At 44.5% G+C, this 18,434-nt stretch overlaps 1 protein-coding gene across 3 annotated transcripts in view; it reads right to left on the bottom strand.

Annotated features, from left to right (window-relative positions):
* The window catches only part of NELL1 (neural EGFL like 1), a 674,819-nt gene that overhangs the window by 28,742 nt on the left and 627,643 nt on the right, over window positions 1-18,434 (bottom strand). The window lies entirely within an intron of this gene.

The following is an 18,434-nucleotide window of genomic DNA, read 5'->3' as shown; positions in this document are numbered from 1 at the left end:
TTTAATTGCAACTATATTTCTCTCTGGAGTCACATGACGTCTTTTACTCCAGTCACCTCCAGATCTGCATCCCAAAAAGTGCATTGCGGGAATGTGGTGAAAGTTACAGAATCAGAGCCTGGATAGGATGTGACTTGCTGATTAGTGGGGATCTGACCGCCAGGGTTACGGAGCATCCTGTAATGAAGGTAGCGGCGGTCTCACATGGGCCCTGCTGCTCTATTCAATTCAGTGGTACCCTAAAAGATAGCGGAGTGCCTGAACACTACCATCTCCGGTGGCCTCATTGAAATGAATGGAGTGGCGATGGGCTTGATGACGGCCACTGTCTTCTTTGCAGCATGCTCCGCAGCGCCATTCTTGGGATCTGCGGGGGTCCCAGCGGTCGGACCTCCACCAATCAGTAAGTAATAACCTGTTTCCATGAGCCCGCCCCTGTAGGGTACATTCGCACCTCGCGGTTCTTACTGTGGAGCCACACAAAATTTCTCATCAAAATCTGCCGGATTTGGGACGGATTTTGTCGCGGGGACGCAGATGACTTTCACTCTTGCAAATGAAGGTGAGAAATCTGCTGCGAATCCACGCCAAAATTTGCCCCAATAATGCGGAGTTTGACGTTTTACGCAAAACGTGATTCATATTTCAGTGCAGAAAATCCGCACAAATTCTGCTTTGTGTGAACCTGACCCAACGCCGCATTTACACGGCGAGTGCGATATCAGTCCAAGAAACTCAGAGCGGTAACACTGTGACCTTTATGTGAGTGTAATGCAGTTTGTGAGAAAAACGCCTTTCATCACATGACTTGCGATTTTCATGCCCAAAAGTCAGACGTGCCGCGATAAAAAAAATCGCACGTGTAAATAAACCCGTATAAAATAATGGATTCTATTTTCATGCCGGTTTTTATCTTGCAATGTTCAAAAAATTCCCCCTGTAGTTGATTTTCACGTGCGATGCCTGACTGATCGCAATCTGCGCAAGTATCGCGCGTTTAACGTCCAATGGATTTAATCGATTTAATTCACATGAGCGTTTTTAAATATTTTTCTCGTGTGTCCGAGCGCAGAGCGTCCCATTGGTCGGCAATTTTGGCGCCCCCCCCAAAAAAAAAATCACCCATTATTCTCTATGGGAGTTATAAAAATTCGCATCACTCCTGCGCGTAAATGCGATTTTTCTGCGAGAGCTACGTGATTTTTTTAAATTTTTTTTTCACGCACATGAAAATTGCGTGTTACAGAAATGCGATGCGTTTTTCTTGACATCCTGCAATGTCTGCTGCGAGTGTGATGCGTTTTGCGAGTGCGATATTGGTCCGCGTTTCTTGGACCGATATCACGGTTGTCCGTACGCACGAAGGTGGTGACTGCAGGGAAGCATCGATTCCAAACTGGAAGCAGCTTTGGATGTGAATGGAGAAAAAGACCTGATCATTCAAACCAGTGCAAAATAATGAATCTTATTCTGATGGACGCTTGCTGTCAGTGAATGGAAACCCTTCAGTTAACATCCATAGTTTGAAAATCCATTTTATTCTCATGCGGGATTCGCACGATAGTCATTGTGACTCTTCAGCCTCCGACCGTCGGTCCGACTGAGCGCATTCAAATGGGTTTATTTTACGTGCGAGATCTATTCGCGTTGGACACGGACAGAACTCGCGTGAGAATGTCGCCCTGCGGCTAATAATCGGCTCTTACAAGGTCACTTAGTAGCTTATATTAGGTTTATGGTATTATATATAATTTCCGGATGGCGCCCCTTTGCGCCCTCATTAGTTGGACGGTCTGCGGGACGCCTGCGCTGCGAGGCGCCTCCACATATCTGCCGGCCGGATCGCGCCTCATTTATTACAGAATGTTCTACGTGTTTTGCTTCCATTCGGCGACGTTTAGAATGTGATCGCTGATACTGCGGCGCTTGCTGTAATGGAGTACAACATGGTGACGGGTGACGGGGATGAGACGGCTGCAGTTAGCATCAGCCTCCAGAAATCAGCGGCGCAGCATTCGGAATATGTCACAACACATCATGTCACCCCGGCACATTGTCACACCGCAGATCTAACCGGCGGACCGCTGCGCCGGGGGAGGCAGTCGATGCAGCACTGAGCCTCTCACAGCTCTCTGCACAATCTCACCTCTAGGGGGCACTGCCTACATTTGAGCCCCTGCCCCTCTTTGCCCTTGAACAGCCCCACATTGGAAATGTTGTGCAGTTCAGTATTAAATGGGATGTCCCGATTTTAACAATAAATGGTTTATCAGGATACACCCCCGATAGCAGATTAATGGGGGGCTGATTGGCAGCCCAGGACCCCCTTCTATCAGCTGTTTACCAGGTGGAGGCGCTCTTCCATCAGCTGGTCAGCTGTGTGCTCTCTGTGGGGACCTGGCTGTGTATTGCAGGGAATGTTCCCATTCGGCCATCTATCAGCTGATTGTCGGGGGTCCTGGGTGGCGGAGCCGCACCGAACTATATTGTGATTAACTGGGAGGGGCAGCCAGCGGTTAATTACTTCTAAAGACAGAACATCTTGCTAATTTTATTTTTCGCCTGTCTCCAGCCATAGCGCAGATCTCATTACCTGTCTGTCGGACAGCCCAAGATGGTGCCATGCGCCTTTTTAATAATTGGCGCAATTTCTCCCAACAAATGCGAGTTTTTAAAAAAATCACCTCTACAGTGCCAGAATAATACCACCATACAGCGCCCATTCACAGTACCACCATACAGTGCCAGAATAATACCACCATACAGCGCCCACACACAGTACCACTATACAGTGCCAGAATACCACCACCATGCAGCCCCTATACACAGTACCACCATACAGTGCCAGAATACCACCATGCAGCCCCTATACACAGTACCACCATACAGTGCCAGAATACCACCATGCAGCCCCTATACACAGTACCACCATACAGTGCCAGAATAGCGCCATACAGCCCCTATACACAGTAGCACCATACAGTGCCAGAATACCACCACCATGCAGCCCCTATACACAGTACCAATACACAGTGCCAGAATAATACCACCATACAGCCCCTATACACAGTACCACCATACAGTGCCAGAATACCACCACCATGCAGCCCCTATACACAGTACCACCATACAGTGCCAGAATACCACCACCATACAGCCCCTATACACAGTACCAATACACAGTGCCAGAATAATACCACCATACAGCCCCTATACACAGTACCACCATACAGTGCCAGAATACCACCACCATGCAGCCCCTATACACAGTACCAATACACAGTGCCAGAATAATACCACCATACAGCCCCTATACACAGTACCACCATACAGTGCCAGAATACCACCATGCAGCCCCTATACACAGTACCACCATACAGTGCCAGAATACCACCATGCAGCCCCTATACACAGTACCACCATACAGTGCCAGAATAATACCACCATGCAGCCCCTATACACAGTACCACCATACAGTGCCAGAATACCACCATGCAGCCCCTATACACAGTAGCACCATACAGTGCCAGAATACCACCATGCAGCCCCTATACACAGTACCACCATGCAGTGCCAGAATAGCGCCATAAAGCCCCTATACACAGTAGCACCATACAGTGCCAGAATACCACCACAATGCAGCCCCTATACACAGTACCAATACACAGTGCCAGAATAATACCACCATACAGCCCCTATACACAGTGCCAGAATACCACCACCATGCAGCCCCTATACACAGTACCACCATACAGTGCCAGAATACCACCACCATACAGCCCCTATACACAGTACCAATACACAGTGCCAGAATAATACCACCATACAGCCCCTATACACAGTACCACCATACAGTGCCAGAATACCACCACCATGCAGCCCCTATACACAGTACCACCATACAGTGCCAGAATACCACCACCATACAGCCCCTATACACAGTACCAATACACAGTGCCAGAATAATACCACCATACAGCCCCTATACACAGTACCACCATACAGTGCCAGAATACCACCACCATGCAGCCCCTATACACAGTACCAATACACAGTGCCAGAATAATACCACCATACAGCCCCTATACACAGTGCCAGAATACCACCACCATGCAGCCCCTATACACAGTACCACCATACAGTGCCAGAATACCACCACCATACAGCCCCTATACACAGTACCAATACACAGTGCCAGAATAATACCACCATACAGCCCCTATACACAGTACCACCATACAGTGCCAGAATACCACCACCATGCAGCCCCTATACACAGTACCACCATACAGTGCCAGAATACCACCACCATACAGCCCCTATACACAGTACCAATACACAGTGCCAGAATAATACCACCATACAGCCCCTATACACAGTACCACCATACAGTGCCAGAATACCACCACCATGCAGCCCCTATACACAGTACCACCATACAGTGCCAGAATAATACCACCATACAGCCCTTATACACAGTACCACCATACAGTGCCAGAATACCACCACCATACAGCCCTTATACACAGTACCACCATACAGTGCCAGAATACCACCATACAGCCCCTATACACAGTAGCACCATACAGTGCCAGAATACCACCACCATGCAGCCCCTATACACAGTAGCACCATACAGTGCCAGAATACCACCACCATACAGCCCTTATACACAGTACCACCATACAGTGCCAGAATAATACCACCATGCAGCCCCTATACACAGTACCAATACACAGTGCCAGAATAATACCACCATACAGCCCCTATACACAGTACCACCATACAGTGCCAGAATACCACCATGCAGCCCCTATACACAGTACCACCATACAGTGCCAGAATACCACCATGCAGCCCCTATACACAGTACCACCATACAGTGCCAGAATAGCGCCATACAGCCCCTATACACAGTACCACCATACAGTGCCAGAATACCACCATGCAGCCCCTATACACAGTACCACCATACAGTGCCAGAATAATACCACCATGCAGCCCCTATACACAGTACCACCATACAGTGCCTGAATAGCGCCATACAGCCCCTATACACAGTAGCACCATACAGTGCCAGAATACCACCACCATGCAGCCCCTATACACAGTACCACCATACACTGCCAGAATACCACCACCATACAGCCCCTATACACAGTACCAATACACAGTGCCAGAATAATACCACCATACAGCCCCTATACACAGTACCACCATACAGTGCCAGAATACCACCACCATGCAGCCCCTATACACAGTACCACCATACAGTGCCAGAATACCACCACCATACAGCCCCTATACACAGTACCAATACACAGTGCCAGAATAATACCACCATACAGCCCCTATACACAGTACCACCATACAGTGCCAGAATACCACCACCATGCAGCCCCTATACACAGTACCACCATACAGTGCCAGAATACCACCACCATACAGCCCCTATACACAGTACCAATACACAGTGCCAGAATAATACCACCATACAGCCCCTATACACAGTACCACCATACAGTGCCAGAATACCACCACCATGCAGCCCCTATACACAGTACCACCATACAGTGCCAGAATAATACCACCATACAGTGCCAGAATACCACCACCATACAGCCCTTATACACAGTACCACCATACAGTGCCAGAATACCACCATACAGCCCCTATACACAGTAGCACCATACAGTGCCAGAATACCACCACCATGCAGCCCCTATACACAGTAGCACCATACAGTGCCAGAATACCACCACCATACAGCCCTTATACACAGTACCACCATACAGTGCCAGAATAATACCACCATGCAGCCCCTATACACAGTACCACCATACAGTGCCAGAATAGCGCCATACAGCCCCTATACACAGTAGCACCATACAGTGCCAGAATACCACCATACAGCCCCTATACACAGTACCACCATACAGTGCCAGAATAATACCACCATACAGCCCCTATACACAGTACCACCATACAGTGCCAGAATACCACAATACAGCCCCTATACACAGTAGCACCATACAGTGCCAGAATAATACCACCATGCAGCCCCTATACACAGTACCACCATGCAGTGCCAGAATACCACCATACAGCCCCTATACACAGTAGCACCATACAGTGCCAGAATACCACCATACAGCCCCTATACACAGTACCACCATACAGTGCCAGAATACCACCATACAGCCCCTATACACAGTACCACCATACAGTGCCAGAATACCACCATACAGCCCCTATACACAGTAGCACCATACAGTGCCAGAATACCACCATACAGTGCCAGAATACCACCACCATGCAGCCCCTATACACAGTACCACCATACAGTGCCAGAATAATACCACCATGCAGCCCCTATACACAGTACCACCATGCAGTGCCAGAATACCACCATACAGCCCCTATACACAGTAGCACCATACAGTGCCAGAATACCACCACCATGCAGCCCCTATACACAGTACCACCATACAGTGCCAGAATAATACCACCATACAGCCCCTATACACAGTAGCACCATACAGTGCCAGAATACCACCACCATGCAGCCCCTATACACAGTACCACCATACAGTGCCAGAATAATACCACCATGCAGCCCCTATACACAGTACCACCATACAGTGCCTGAATAGCGCCATACAGCCCCTATACACAGTAGCACCATACAGTGCCAGAATACCACCACCATGCAGCCCCTATACACAGTACCAATACACAGTGCCAGAATAATACCACCATACAGCCCCTATACACAGTACCACCATACAGTGCCAGAATACCACCACAATGCAGCCCCTATACACAGTACCAATACACAGTGCCAGAATAATACCACCATACAGCCCCTATACACAGTACCACCATACAGTGCCAGAATAATACCACCATACAGCCCTTATACACAGTACCACCATACAGTGCCAGAATACCACAATACAGCCCCTATACACAGTAGCACCATACAGTGCCAGAATAATACCACCATGCAGCCCCTATACACAGTACCACCATGCAGTGCCAGAATACCACCACCATGCAGCCCCTATACACAGTACCACCATACAGTGCCAGAATAGCGCCATACAGCCCCTATACACAGTAGCACCATACAGTGCCAGAATACCACCATACAGCCCCTATACACAGTAGCACCATACAGTGCCAGAATAATACCACCATACAGCCATTATACACAGTACCACCATACAGTGCCAGAATACCACCATACAGCCCCTATACACAGTACCAATACACAGTGCCAGAATAATACCACCATACAGTGCCCACACACAGTATCACCATGCAGTACTCGCATAATACCAGCGTGCAGTGCCCATATAGTACCAACATGAAGCTTCCACACATAACCTAGTACCACCATGCATTGCTCACATAACGCCATATACTGCCCAAATACCAGTCCTACCCTGTTCTATTCTTCACCGTCTTCAAGATCTCTGTTTGCTGTCAGGAGTAGGACCTTGAAGCTCCAGGACCTTAATGGAAAAACTGTAATACAGCCCCCACTAATGATGTGCCCCTTACACTACCGACATCTCCTTATGCCACAGAAGGGCCCCAAGTGACCTCCGCACCCCCACAGCTGCACCCCTGTTATGTACAAAGAGGAACAGTAGAACTAAACCATTCTGAGCCAATACTGCTCCCAGCTGAGGGTTTGCTACAGTTGTATCCAGTGTAACCAACGGTGAGCTGAACGGCTGTATACGTGTTACCTGCACTGATACACTGTAACAAAGCATCAGGACAGGAAGGAGATTGGTGCTGCTTCACAACATCCAGTCCCTCTTACAAACCCTCAGATGTGAAAAGTACAGGGTCAAGACTGCTTCCCAGCCTCTGGGTGGATCTAGAAAGTTCCTGCTCACTGAAAGCAAGCAGAGATCTTGAAAATAGCGAAGAGCTCAAGCACAGAAGTCGCATTTTGTTGCACAATTCAGGTTCACGCAGCAAATCTTTGCTACTGAATTTGATACAAAATCGTGGCAGCTCCGTGTCAAATCCGCATCGCATTGTATTCAGTCCGTGCCGCGGCGTCCAGGTGCGTTAAAAGCGCGAAACCTAAAATGAAGCGTCGTGTCCTTGCTGGATGGGGAGTCCGTGTCAGGACTTGGAAAAGGCTAAATCTGTGCGGATCTGTGGCCCTATATCTGCCACCATGTAAACAACCCCTTAAAGTGACCCCTGACCCCGGGACAAAACTCTGTTCAGGTACCGGAGGGGCGGTTATGGCCGGTTCCAGGCTATGTTCTTGGTCTGCTGCAGTCTTCGGACTTTAAACTACACATTGGTAGCGCTAGACTACTAGTGCACCAGATCTGCTCTCTGATTGGCCAGCACAGCTCATGTTATCAGCATTAGCCAATCAGAGTGCTGCATTAAGTGCCTGGGACTACCAATGCACCGTATGCACTAGCTGGTTAGTAAATGACGGCGGTCACCTTGAAAGATGGTAACCGCGGCCTCGTAGATCTGAAGGACAATGGCGCAGAGTGTGTGCGACTAGTAATATGCAGTAAGGGCTTAGTTACTTGGGATGTATTAACCCTTTGTTTCCAATCGGCTCATTGACACGGGCATTCCTGCTCTTGCAGCGAGTCCTATCAGTGATATCGCAGAAGACTCCTCCATTATTTGCTACGGGCGATTCATAAGTCGCATCACCCTCGCCCGTGTAAACACTCCTCCGGTCCCGGGCCAGAATTGACTGATCAAAGATCCCCTGGAAGCAGCGAGAACCTCATTCTAATCAGTACGGATGGCGCCACGCCGCATACTGACCCCCGGAAGGAAACGGTCCTACCCTTTAAATGCGACTCAGCGCAGAGCCTCCGTTTCCTAACTACCGCCACACTGTACCCCCCTCTGCCAATCAGGGACGGGGATTCCCATTGATGATCCAAACTTATTCTACAACCTTGGCGCAGAGCAGGTAACGTCACTCGCCTCCCGTGTTTTCCGCGCCCGCTGCAGACTGTATTCTAGTTCTCGTAACTCTGTGGCTGGTGCTGCCAAACAAAAAAACAGCATAAAGTTTCTTTAAACTTCTCCTCGTCCCCAGCTGCTGTTCTGAAATATGTCAGCGCGATAAAATGGGGGCCGGCGCAGACTCCGATTCATAAAACCCCCCATAAGTCAGTTTTAGACTCTGGAGCACATAATAATGTGCCGCGCCGCGCACAACTGAGGTTTTCCTCCCACCAAACACGGCAATTACTTTAAAATGAAAGTTTTCATTGTGCAGATTTACAGCGTGGGCCGCGCGATCGCCGCGCAGATTTACCACCCAAAAGAACAATAAATAAAAGGGGGGGCGGTGGGGGAGGGGGAGCGCTGAAGAGCACAAAACACAGCGAGAGAAGGGAAAGATTTCGCCCCACTGTTAGATACGTGATGTGGAACTACAAGTCCCAGCAGTATACTCAGACGGTTGTGCTGTGGTTTATGCTGTGCGTCAGAACCGCACGCACTGTCACATGACTGCGCAGCACGGTTACATGGCTGTTACTTCTGTGCAGTTCCCAGACATGTGACAACTGCGGCACCACTGCAAAAAAAGCTTAAATTCCATCATTTTTTAATTTTTGTCCATTTTTTTTTTTTTTTTTTTTACAACATTCACCATGTGGTATAAATGACATGAGATACGAGTACAACCAAGAATAAACCCGTATATATGTGGCACCACGACGGCGTCCGCGTGCAATTTGTATTTTTTATCTAGTCTGTGTTTTGCTGTATATTGAAACATATAAAGTAGAGATGAGCGAGCGTACTCGGCCACGCCCCTTTTTTGCCCGAGCGCCGCGATTTTCGAGTACTTCCGTACTCGGGCGAAAAGATTCGGGGGGCGCCGTGGGTGAGTGGGGGGGGAGAGGGAGAGAGGGCTCCCCCCTGTTCCCCACTGCTACTCCCCGCTGCTACCCCCTGCTCCGCCACGCCTCCCCCTGCCCCTCGGCACCCCCCGAATCTTTTCACCCGAGTACGGAAGTACTCGAAAATCGCGGTGCTCGATTGAGTAATTGCTCGAAACGAGTAGGTTCGCTCATCTCTAATAAAAAGTTTAACAAGTGAAAGGAAAGTATCTGCGATCTGCTACCAGCGCCGGTCTGTATGGTTTTGGTCTTGTCATCCTCTGATGGGATATACAGGTTTTGTGGGCTGTATACACGGGAGCCGCCACATACAGCGGCCCAGGAGAGAAACAGGTTTATTCTAAGTGTACACCCGCTGCCTGAAGTGTTGGCCTTCAGCCTCACTGATCGGCATCACAGATTCTTGTAGGGAATTGCTGCCTTTTGGATTAAAAGACAATCTCACTCAGGTTAATGTTTCTTTCCTTCAAGTTGTAAGGCAAAATCTGTGTTTGTGTCGTTCAGCCCGGCTTTAATTTCTTATACTGCTGAGACCAAATAAAAGCTGCGCTGTGATTGGTCGCTATGGGCAATGCACATTTTCTTTACAATCTTACTCCATGTTAATGTGTCTTTGGTTCACGTTTTAATCCCGGGCAACGCTAATAATCGCATACTTGCGGCAATGACCTCTGCCCTCACGTGTCTGCCCATAGCTTATGATGGGCACCACCTTCCCCTCCGCTTCACCTGCGCATCGCCCCATAAATCTGTCTTGTCGCTCCCTAGAGAACTCCATATATTTTCGGGATAAGACGTCGCCCATGTCCTCAGGATGCAGCCGTCTCCCTGACAGATTTCATCAGAATCGCTTCAGCAGTTCAGCCATGAAAAGGTAACGGACGGACGGAGTTACTGCCGCATTTATATCAGTATGGATTGTAATCATTCTGTCCTGCCAAAAGCAGTTCATACCGTATGGTGATTGACCGGGCGATACAATTGGACCAATTTTTGCTAATCAGATTGGATCATCCCAATCCAATTTTTAGCAAAAATCAACACTATACTGGCTCTCTGCTTTGGGCGGGGGTGGGGGCGGTGAGGAAGGGCGGAGGGGTTGGTTCTGCCGCGCCGGAGTTCTAGATTTGAATCTGACCTTGTTGGGGATTTGAATCAAGGACCCCACGGCTGCAAGTCTGCGGCGCCAACCACTGGGCACCACCACCCGCACCGCTGTCCTATCAAGGAGGCCAAATTAGAGAACCTGATTTTTTACTTGTATTCATTTCAATGGAAGTCGGGATCAGGGGTTCGGATTCACAATTCATTGTAGAATGGGGTCGGTCGCTGCCAACCTGACACCAAAAGAAAAAGGGTAGAACAACATTTTTAAAAAGTCTATGACAAGCCATGACTGGAATCTGATTGTTTCTGAAAAGTGGGCAGGGCTTGTCAGGAGGGGCGTGGCCACCAGGATGGGCAGATTTATGTATAATTTATGCCAGAAACTAGTGTAAGTTATACCAGAAATGTACGGCAGCTCAGACTTTATGTACATCTCTAGAGGGCGCACGGCGCTGCCAGGATGCCCCTAATACATGAGGATTGGTCAGCAACAGAAATGGCTCAGAAAACTTTCTGGAAAACATTCTGTCCCGAGTCTGAAGGTGGGAGGGATAACCTCTCTGCCGTTCCTCTGATCCAGGGTCTTTTCCTGTCCATCCAGCATTGTGACCACAATTTTCTAACTACGTAACACACACTATATACTGCTATCTGATTGGCCAGTTCTCATCATGTGAACAGCTCTAGCCAATCAGAGAGCAGGTACTATAGGGATAGATAGCCTAAATATGGCATTGGTCATCTTGAACCTTTAGTCCCCCGACAGAATTTCGTCCTGACATCTGCGGATCACTTTAAATATCTAAAAATTAGTGCACAGCGTCAGGCGGCAGCTGGAAAGCTCTGTGCAATATTAAAAAGTGCAAAAAAAGTGTTTTATAAATGGCAAAATGGTAAAAAATCAGACGCACTTAATACGCGAGTGAATTACCATCCAATGAGACGCTGCAGTCGGAGAGGAATGAATTGATCCTACGGATTTGCCACCAATGACAAACCCCTCCAATGTATCAATGAATCGATTTTGGTGAAATTTGTATCGACTGCCTGAAATCTCTCCAGTTCCAGTATTTTATATTCGCAGATATGAGAGTTACATAAAACGTGCGGCACATTCAGGATGGCGGCTGATGATTCGCTCCAGTGGAGAGAAACATTCTCTGTATGAAACCAATTTTACAGATAATATTCATCACCGGCAGAAAATCAATGGTTTATTAAGGATCGGGGGCCGGACACGCATTACGGCCTAATTGGATCATACTTCAGCCTGGTATCCCATGCCTCCGTTCAGCGGCGATCTCTGAGCGCGCTCAGTCAGACTACGGGCGGTTAAATGGCGAATATTCTCCAAATTGATTCTCACGTTCACCTGGAACATAAAGGATGGCGCCGGCTTTGTTGTATGGCGGTAATTGGACAATAGTATGTAAACATGTTGGGAAGCGGATTAGGGGGCGAGCTGCGGGACGGGGTCGGCGGTCACACACAGGGCTTTACGGATGAACCCGAGGCCGGTGGCCCGCACACGGCGTGTAACTGCTTTACTTAGGACAGTAAAATCTAATTCGCCTTCCTTGCAGTTTAGCAGATTTATAGAAAGCCAGATGTTGGCAATTATGGATGCGGCATTACTCATATTCTCAGCAACACGGGCTTGTTTGCACTGAACAAAGCCAACTTAATCTATTATACATTCCTCTGGGGAGGCTGAGTGCGAAAACGGGAACCTGTTAGCAGATTGCCAGCTCTGCGCCCCGCGGGAAGACGGACGCGGTCAGAGAGGAAAGTGCAGAAGACCAGGGTGTGATATGTGGGGTGTAGCTGCCATATATACAGGAGGTGTACTGGAGGAATGGGAAGTGCGTAGGATGAGCAGGGGTATAAACTATGCAATAAGGGAAATATCGTGCGAGTCTGATACAGTATATAAAGGAATATGATGATGATGATGATCAGTTTAGTCGCATCCGACCTTCGGTCACTCGATGGATTGATGTTCTCCTCGCATTCCTGTCTTTCACCTCTTCGAATACAGGAATATAAGCCAGTATGTATTTATCATATATAAAAGGAGAGATGCAGCGGCGCCGATGTGATATATGGGGAATATAAGACCACGAGTGCACAAGAGTATGTTGACTCCAAGAGTCTATATATATATATATATATATATATATATATATATATATATATATATATATATATAAGACGAAAGCCCTCACTAATTCACTGATTTACTGACTGACTCGTCACTAATTCTCCAACTTTCCGATGTCGTAGAAACTTGAAATTTGGCACAAGCATAGATTATCTCCAAAATATGAAAAGTAAAGGGCTCCCAACTCGAATATTCAATTCTAAGTGCAAACAATTTAGCGTCCAAATTTTACGTACGGAATCTAATTCTCTCACTTCCCGGTGTCATAGAAATTTAAAATTTGGAACAAGCATTGAATATGCGATATATATATATATATAGGAAAAGTTAATGGGTCCCAACTCAATTACTCAATTCTAGCGCAAAAGAATTAGCGTCCAAATTTTACGTACGGAATCTAATTTTCTCGCTTCCCAATGTCATAGAAACTTGAAATTTGGCACAAGCATTGATTATGTCATAAATAGGAAAAGCTAATGGGTCCCAACTCAATTATTTAATTCTAAGCGCAAAAGAATTAGTGTCCAAATTTTACGTATGGAATCTAATTCTCTCACTTCCTGATGTCATTTTATATAAAGTAAACGTCGCATGGTTACCTCCACGTGGTGTTTCCTGGGTAACGCAGAGAACTATGCAAAATGGTGAACATATGTCTTTCCTCAGTATCTCTAAAGTAACCACGGCTTCATAAGATTTTCCGTGTGAACACCAGATAAACACCAGTACCAAATTAACTTGGGCGAAGCCGGGTATATCAGCCAGTATATATATATATTTATGTGTATATAGGAGGATGTAGGGATGTGTCTGTAATACACAGGGGTATATAGTAAGGTAAATATAGTTATCCGTCTGATGCAGTATGTAAGGGTGTATATCATATGTACAGTACATGTATATGAAATGCGGGATGTTACGTGTCCCTATGATATATAGGGGTATATTATGCGGGGTAGTTATATATACAGATGTAGCAAACGTTACATTTCACTTGTTACACAGTTGCAGCAAACTAAATTGACAGCGCAAAAGTCATTAAAAAACTCCAATTAAATATTGCAGCATCGTGTCGAGATAACGCTTGTTACATCCGTAATACGAAGGGCAAGTTTATGTGATGTATATGGTTATATAACAGACTGCAGCTTATACAGTATATACTGTAAATGGGGATAATACAGGTGATATAGCGCTATGTCTATATGATGTATAGCGGCATACAATTAGACATAATACAAGGATGTAAGTATGTGTCCACAATATATACTGTAGGTGAATATAAGACATGATGTGTGCAGTAGTTGTACTGTATATAAGGGTATCTAATACATGAAATGATATAAAGGGGTATATAATAGAGTGTAGTTGTACGAGGTTATTCAAAAAAAGGGCAGATTTGGGGTATAGAAGACCGCATATATAGGCATCATATGTAGGTGTATATATTGCTGTGGGTGTAGGGGAACGCCTATGTTATATGGCGGTATATAATAGAGTGCAAAGGTGTCAACAATGGAGGTATAGAATACAGGGATGTAGGGATCTGTAACATACGGACACATTAGGGTATGTCCATCATATATGGGTACAGGTTTAATGTAGGGGGATGTGTGCCATATATAGGTGTATATTGCAGTATGGGTGGGTTTTGTACACTTTGGGGGTTCAGTGTTACTTCCCCTGTAAGGTACATGTGATATATGGAGTTAGTGATGTCACTTGTGTCACGGGATTCCCTGTGTCCGGCCACTCAAGCACAAATTCCCTGACAAGTGATCTCTCTCCTGTATACAGGGGGCAGAGATCCATCGGCAGCTCCTCGTCCGAAGACTTTGGCCTCTCGTTTATTTTCCGTCTTTGGCGCAGTTTGAATCATTAATAACTGAAATTGACTTGAGCAGAATTTACTTCTTATCCGCACTACTTTCTCAAATTCTCAAGTCCTTTTACTGTAAATTGTCGAGCCGATAATAACAAAATCAGAATGTGCCCACTCCACGGGCACCCAGCGCTATAATAGTGGCATTCAGTCCAACTCTGACCAGCATTCACCAATCAGAGAGCGGGGTGAAGTGTCAAAATTCCGCACACTTGGACTTTCCATTGTCCAAACTGAATGTGCTACTCAGGCTGATTAGATATAATCTGCTACTTATTTCTCCACACAAGTAACTTCCAGAGTCTGAAGGAAACATTCAATCAGATTAATAACTTCTCCATCACAGACTCAATTATTCGCCACTATTTACATTTGACATTTTTGAGCAGGTTATTTCTGGTAATGGCTCCAAACCCGAGGATTCTTTATTTCAGGATATTCATAGAGACAAGAACCTGCATTCATGCTGAGTAATAACAAATATGTCCCAAATCAAATTTACAAGGGTGACAATCATCTCCCCAAACTACTGTAATTTACAGATCAGTACGATTACATGACAAGAATATAACTACTATAATACTGCCCCCTATGTACCAGAATATAACTACTATAATACTGCCCCCTATGTACAGGAATATAACTACTATAATACTGCCCCCTATGTACAAGAATATAACTACTATAATACTGCCTCCTATGTACAAGAATATAACTACTATAATACTGCCCCCTATGTACAAGAATATAACTACTATAATACTGCCCCCTATGTACAAGAATATAACTACTATAATACTGCCCCCTATGTACAAGAATATAACTACTATAATACTGCCCCCTATGTACAAGAATATAACTACTATAATACTGCCCGCTATGTACAAGAATATAACTACTATAATACTGCTCCTATGTACAAGAATATAACTACTATAATACTGCCCCCTATGTACAAGAATATAACTACTATAATACTGCCCCCTATGTACAGGAATATAACTACTATAATACTGCCCGCTATGTACAAGAATAGAACTACTATAATACTGCCCCCAATGTACAAGAATATAACTACTATAATACTGCCCCCTATGTACAGGAATATAACTACTATAATACTGCCCGCTATGTACAAGAATAGAACTACTATAATACTGCTCCCCTATATACAAGAATATAACTACTATAATACTGCCCCCTATGTACAGGAATATAACTACTATAATACTGCCCGCTAAGTACCAGAATATAACTACTATAATACTGCTCCTATGTACAAGAATATAACTACTATAATACTGCCTCCTATGTACAGGAATACAACTACTATAATACTGCCCCGTAAGTACAAGAATATAACTACTATAATACTGCCTCCTATGTACAGGAATATAACTACTATAATACTGCCCCGTATGTACAAGAATATAACTACTATAATACTGCCCCCTATGTACAAGAATATAACTACTATAATACTGCCCCCTATGTACAAGAATAGAACTACTATAATACTGCTCCCCTATGTACAAGAATATAACTACTATAATACTGCCCCCTATGTACAAGAATATAACTACTATAATACTGCCCCCTATGTACAAGAATATAACTACTATAATACTGTCCCCTATGTACAAGAATATAACTACTATAATACTGCTCCTATGTACAAGAATATAACTACTATAATACTGCCTCCTATGTACAAGAATATAACTACTATAATACTGTCCACTATGTACAAGAATATAACTACTATAATACTGTCCCCTATGTACAAGAATATAACTACTATAATACTGTCCACTATGTACAAGAATATAACTACTATAATACTGCCCCCTATGTACAAGAATATAACTACTATAATACTGTCCCCTATGTACAAGAATATAACTACTATAATACTGTCCCCTATGTACAAGAATATAACTACTATAATACTGTCCCCTATGTACAAGAATATAACTACTATAATACTGTCCCCTATGTACAAGAATATAACTACTATAATACTGTCCACTATGTACAAGAATATAACTACTATAATACTGCCCCCTATGTACAAGAATATAACTACTATAATACTGTCCCCTATGTACAAGAATATAACTACTATAATACTGCCCGCTATGTACAAGAATATAACTACTATAATACTGCTCCTATGTACAAGAATATAACTACTATAATACTGCCTCCTATGTACAGGAATATAACTACTATAATACTGCCCCGTATGTACAAGAATATAACTACTATAATACTGCCTCCTATGTACAGGAATATAACTACTATAATACTGCCCCGTATGTACAAGAATATAACTACTATGATACTGCCCCCTATGTACAAGAATATAACTACTATAATACTGCCCCCTATGTACAAGAATAGAACTACTATAATACTGCTCCCCTATGTACAAGAATATAACTACTATAATACTGCCCCCTATGTACAAGAATATAACTACTATAATACTGCCCCCTATGTACAAGAATATAACTACTATAATACTGTCCCCTATGTACAAGAATATAACTACTATAATACTGTCCACTATGTACAAGAATATAACTACTATAATACTGCCCCCTATGTACAAGAATATAACTACTGTAATACTGCCCCCATGTACAAGAATATAACTACTATAATACTGCCCCCTATGTACAAGAATAGAACTACTATAATACTGCTCCCCTATGTACAAGAATATAACTACTATAATACTGCCCCCTATGTACAAGAATATAACTACTATAATACTGCCCCCTATGTACAAGAATATAACTACTATAATACTGTCCCCTATGTACAAGAATATAACTACTATAATACTGCTCCTATGTACAAGAATATAACTACTATAATACTGCCTCCTATGTACAAGAATATAACTACTATAATACTGTCCACTATGTACAAGAATATAACTACTATAATACTGTCCCCTATGTACAAGAATATAACTACTATAATACTGTCCACTATGTACAAGAATATAACTACTATAATACTGCCCCCTATGTACAAGAATATAACTACTATAATACTGTCCCCTATGTACAAGAATATAACTACTATAATACTGTCCCCTATGTACAAGAATATAACTACTATAATACTGTCCCCTATGTACAAGAATATAACTACTATAATACTGTCCCCTATGTACAAGAATATAACTACTATAATACTGTCCACTATGTACAAGAATATAACTACTATAATACTGCCCCCTATGTACAAGAATATAACTACTATAATACTGTCCCCTATGTACAAGAATATAACTACTATAATACTGCCCGCTATGTACAAGAATATAACTACTATAATACTGCTCCTATGTACA

The sequence above is a fragment of the Eleutherodactylus coqui genome, chromosome 11 (genome assembly GCF_035609145.1).
Source record: "Eleutherodactylus coqui strain aEleCoq1 chromosome 11, aEleCoq1.hap1, whole genome shotgun sequence".
Taxonomy (NCBI): domain Eukaryota; kingdom Metazoa; phylum Chordata; class Amphibia; order Anura; family Eleutherodactylidae; genus Eleutherodactylus; species Eleutherodactylus coqui.
The sequence above is the reverse complement of the archived record's forward strand: the minus strand, read 5'-3'. Positions and strand labels throughout refer to the sequence as shown.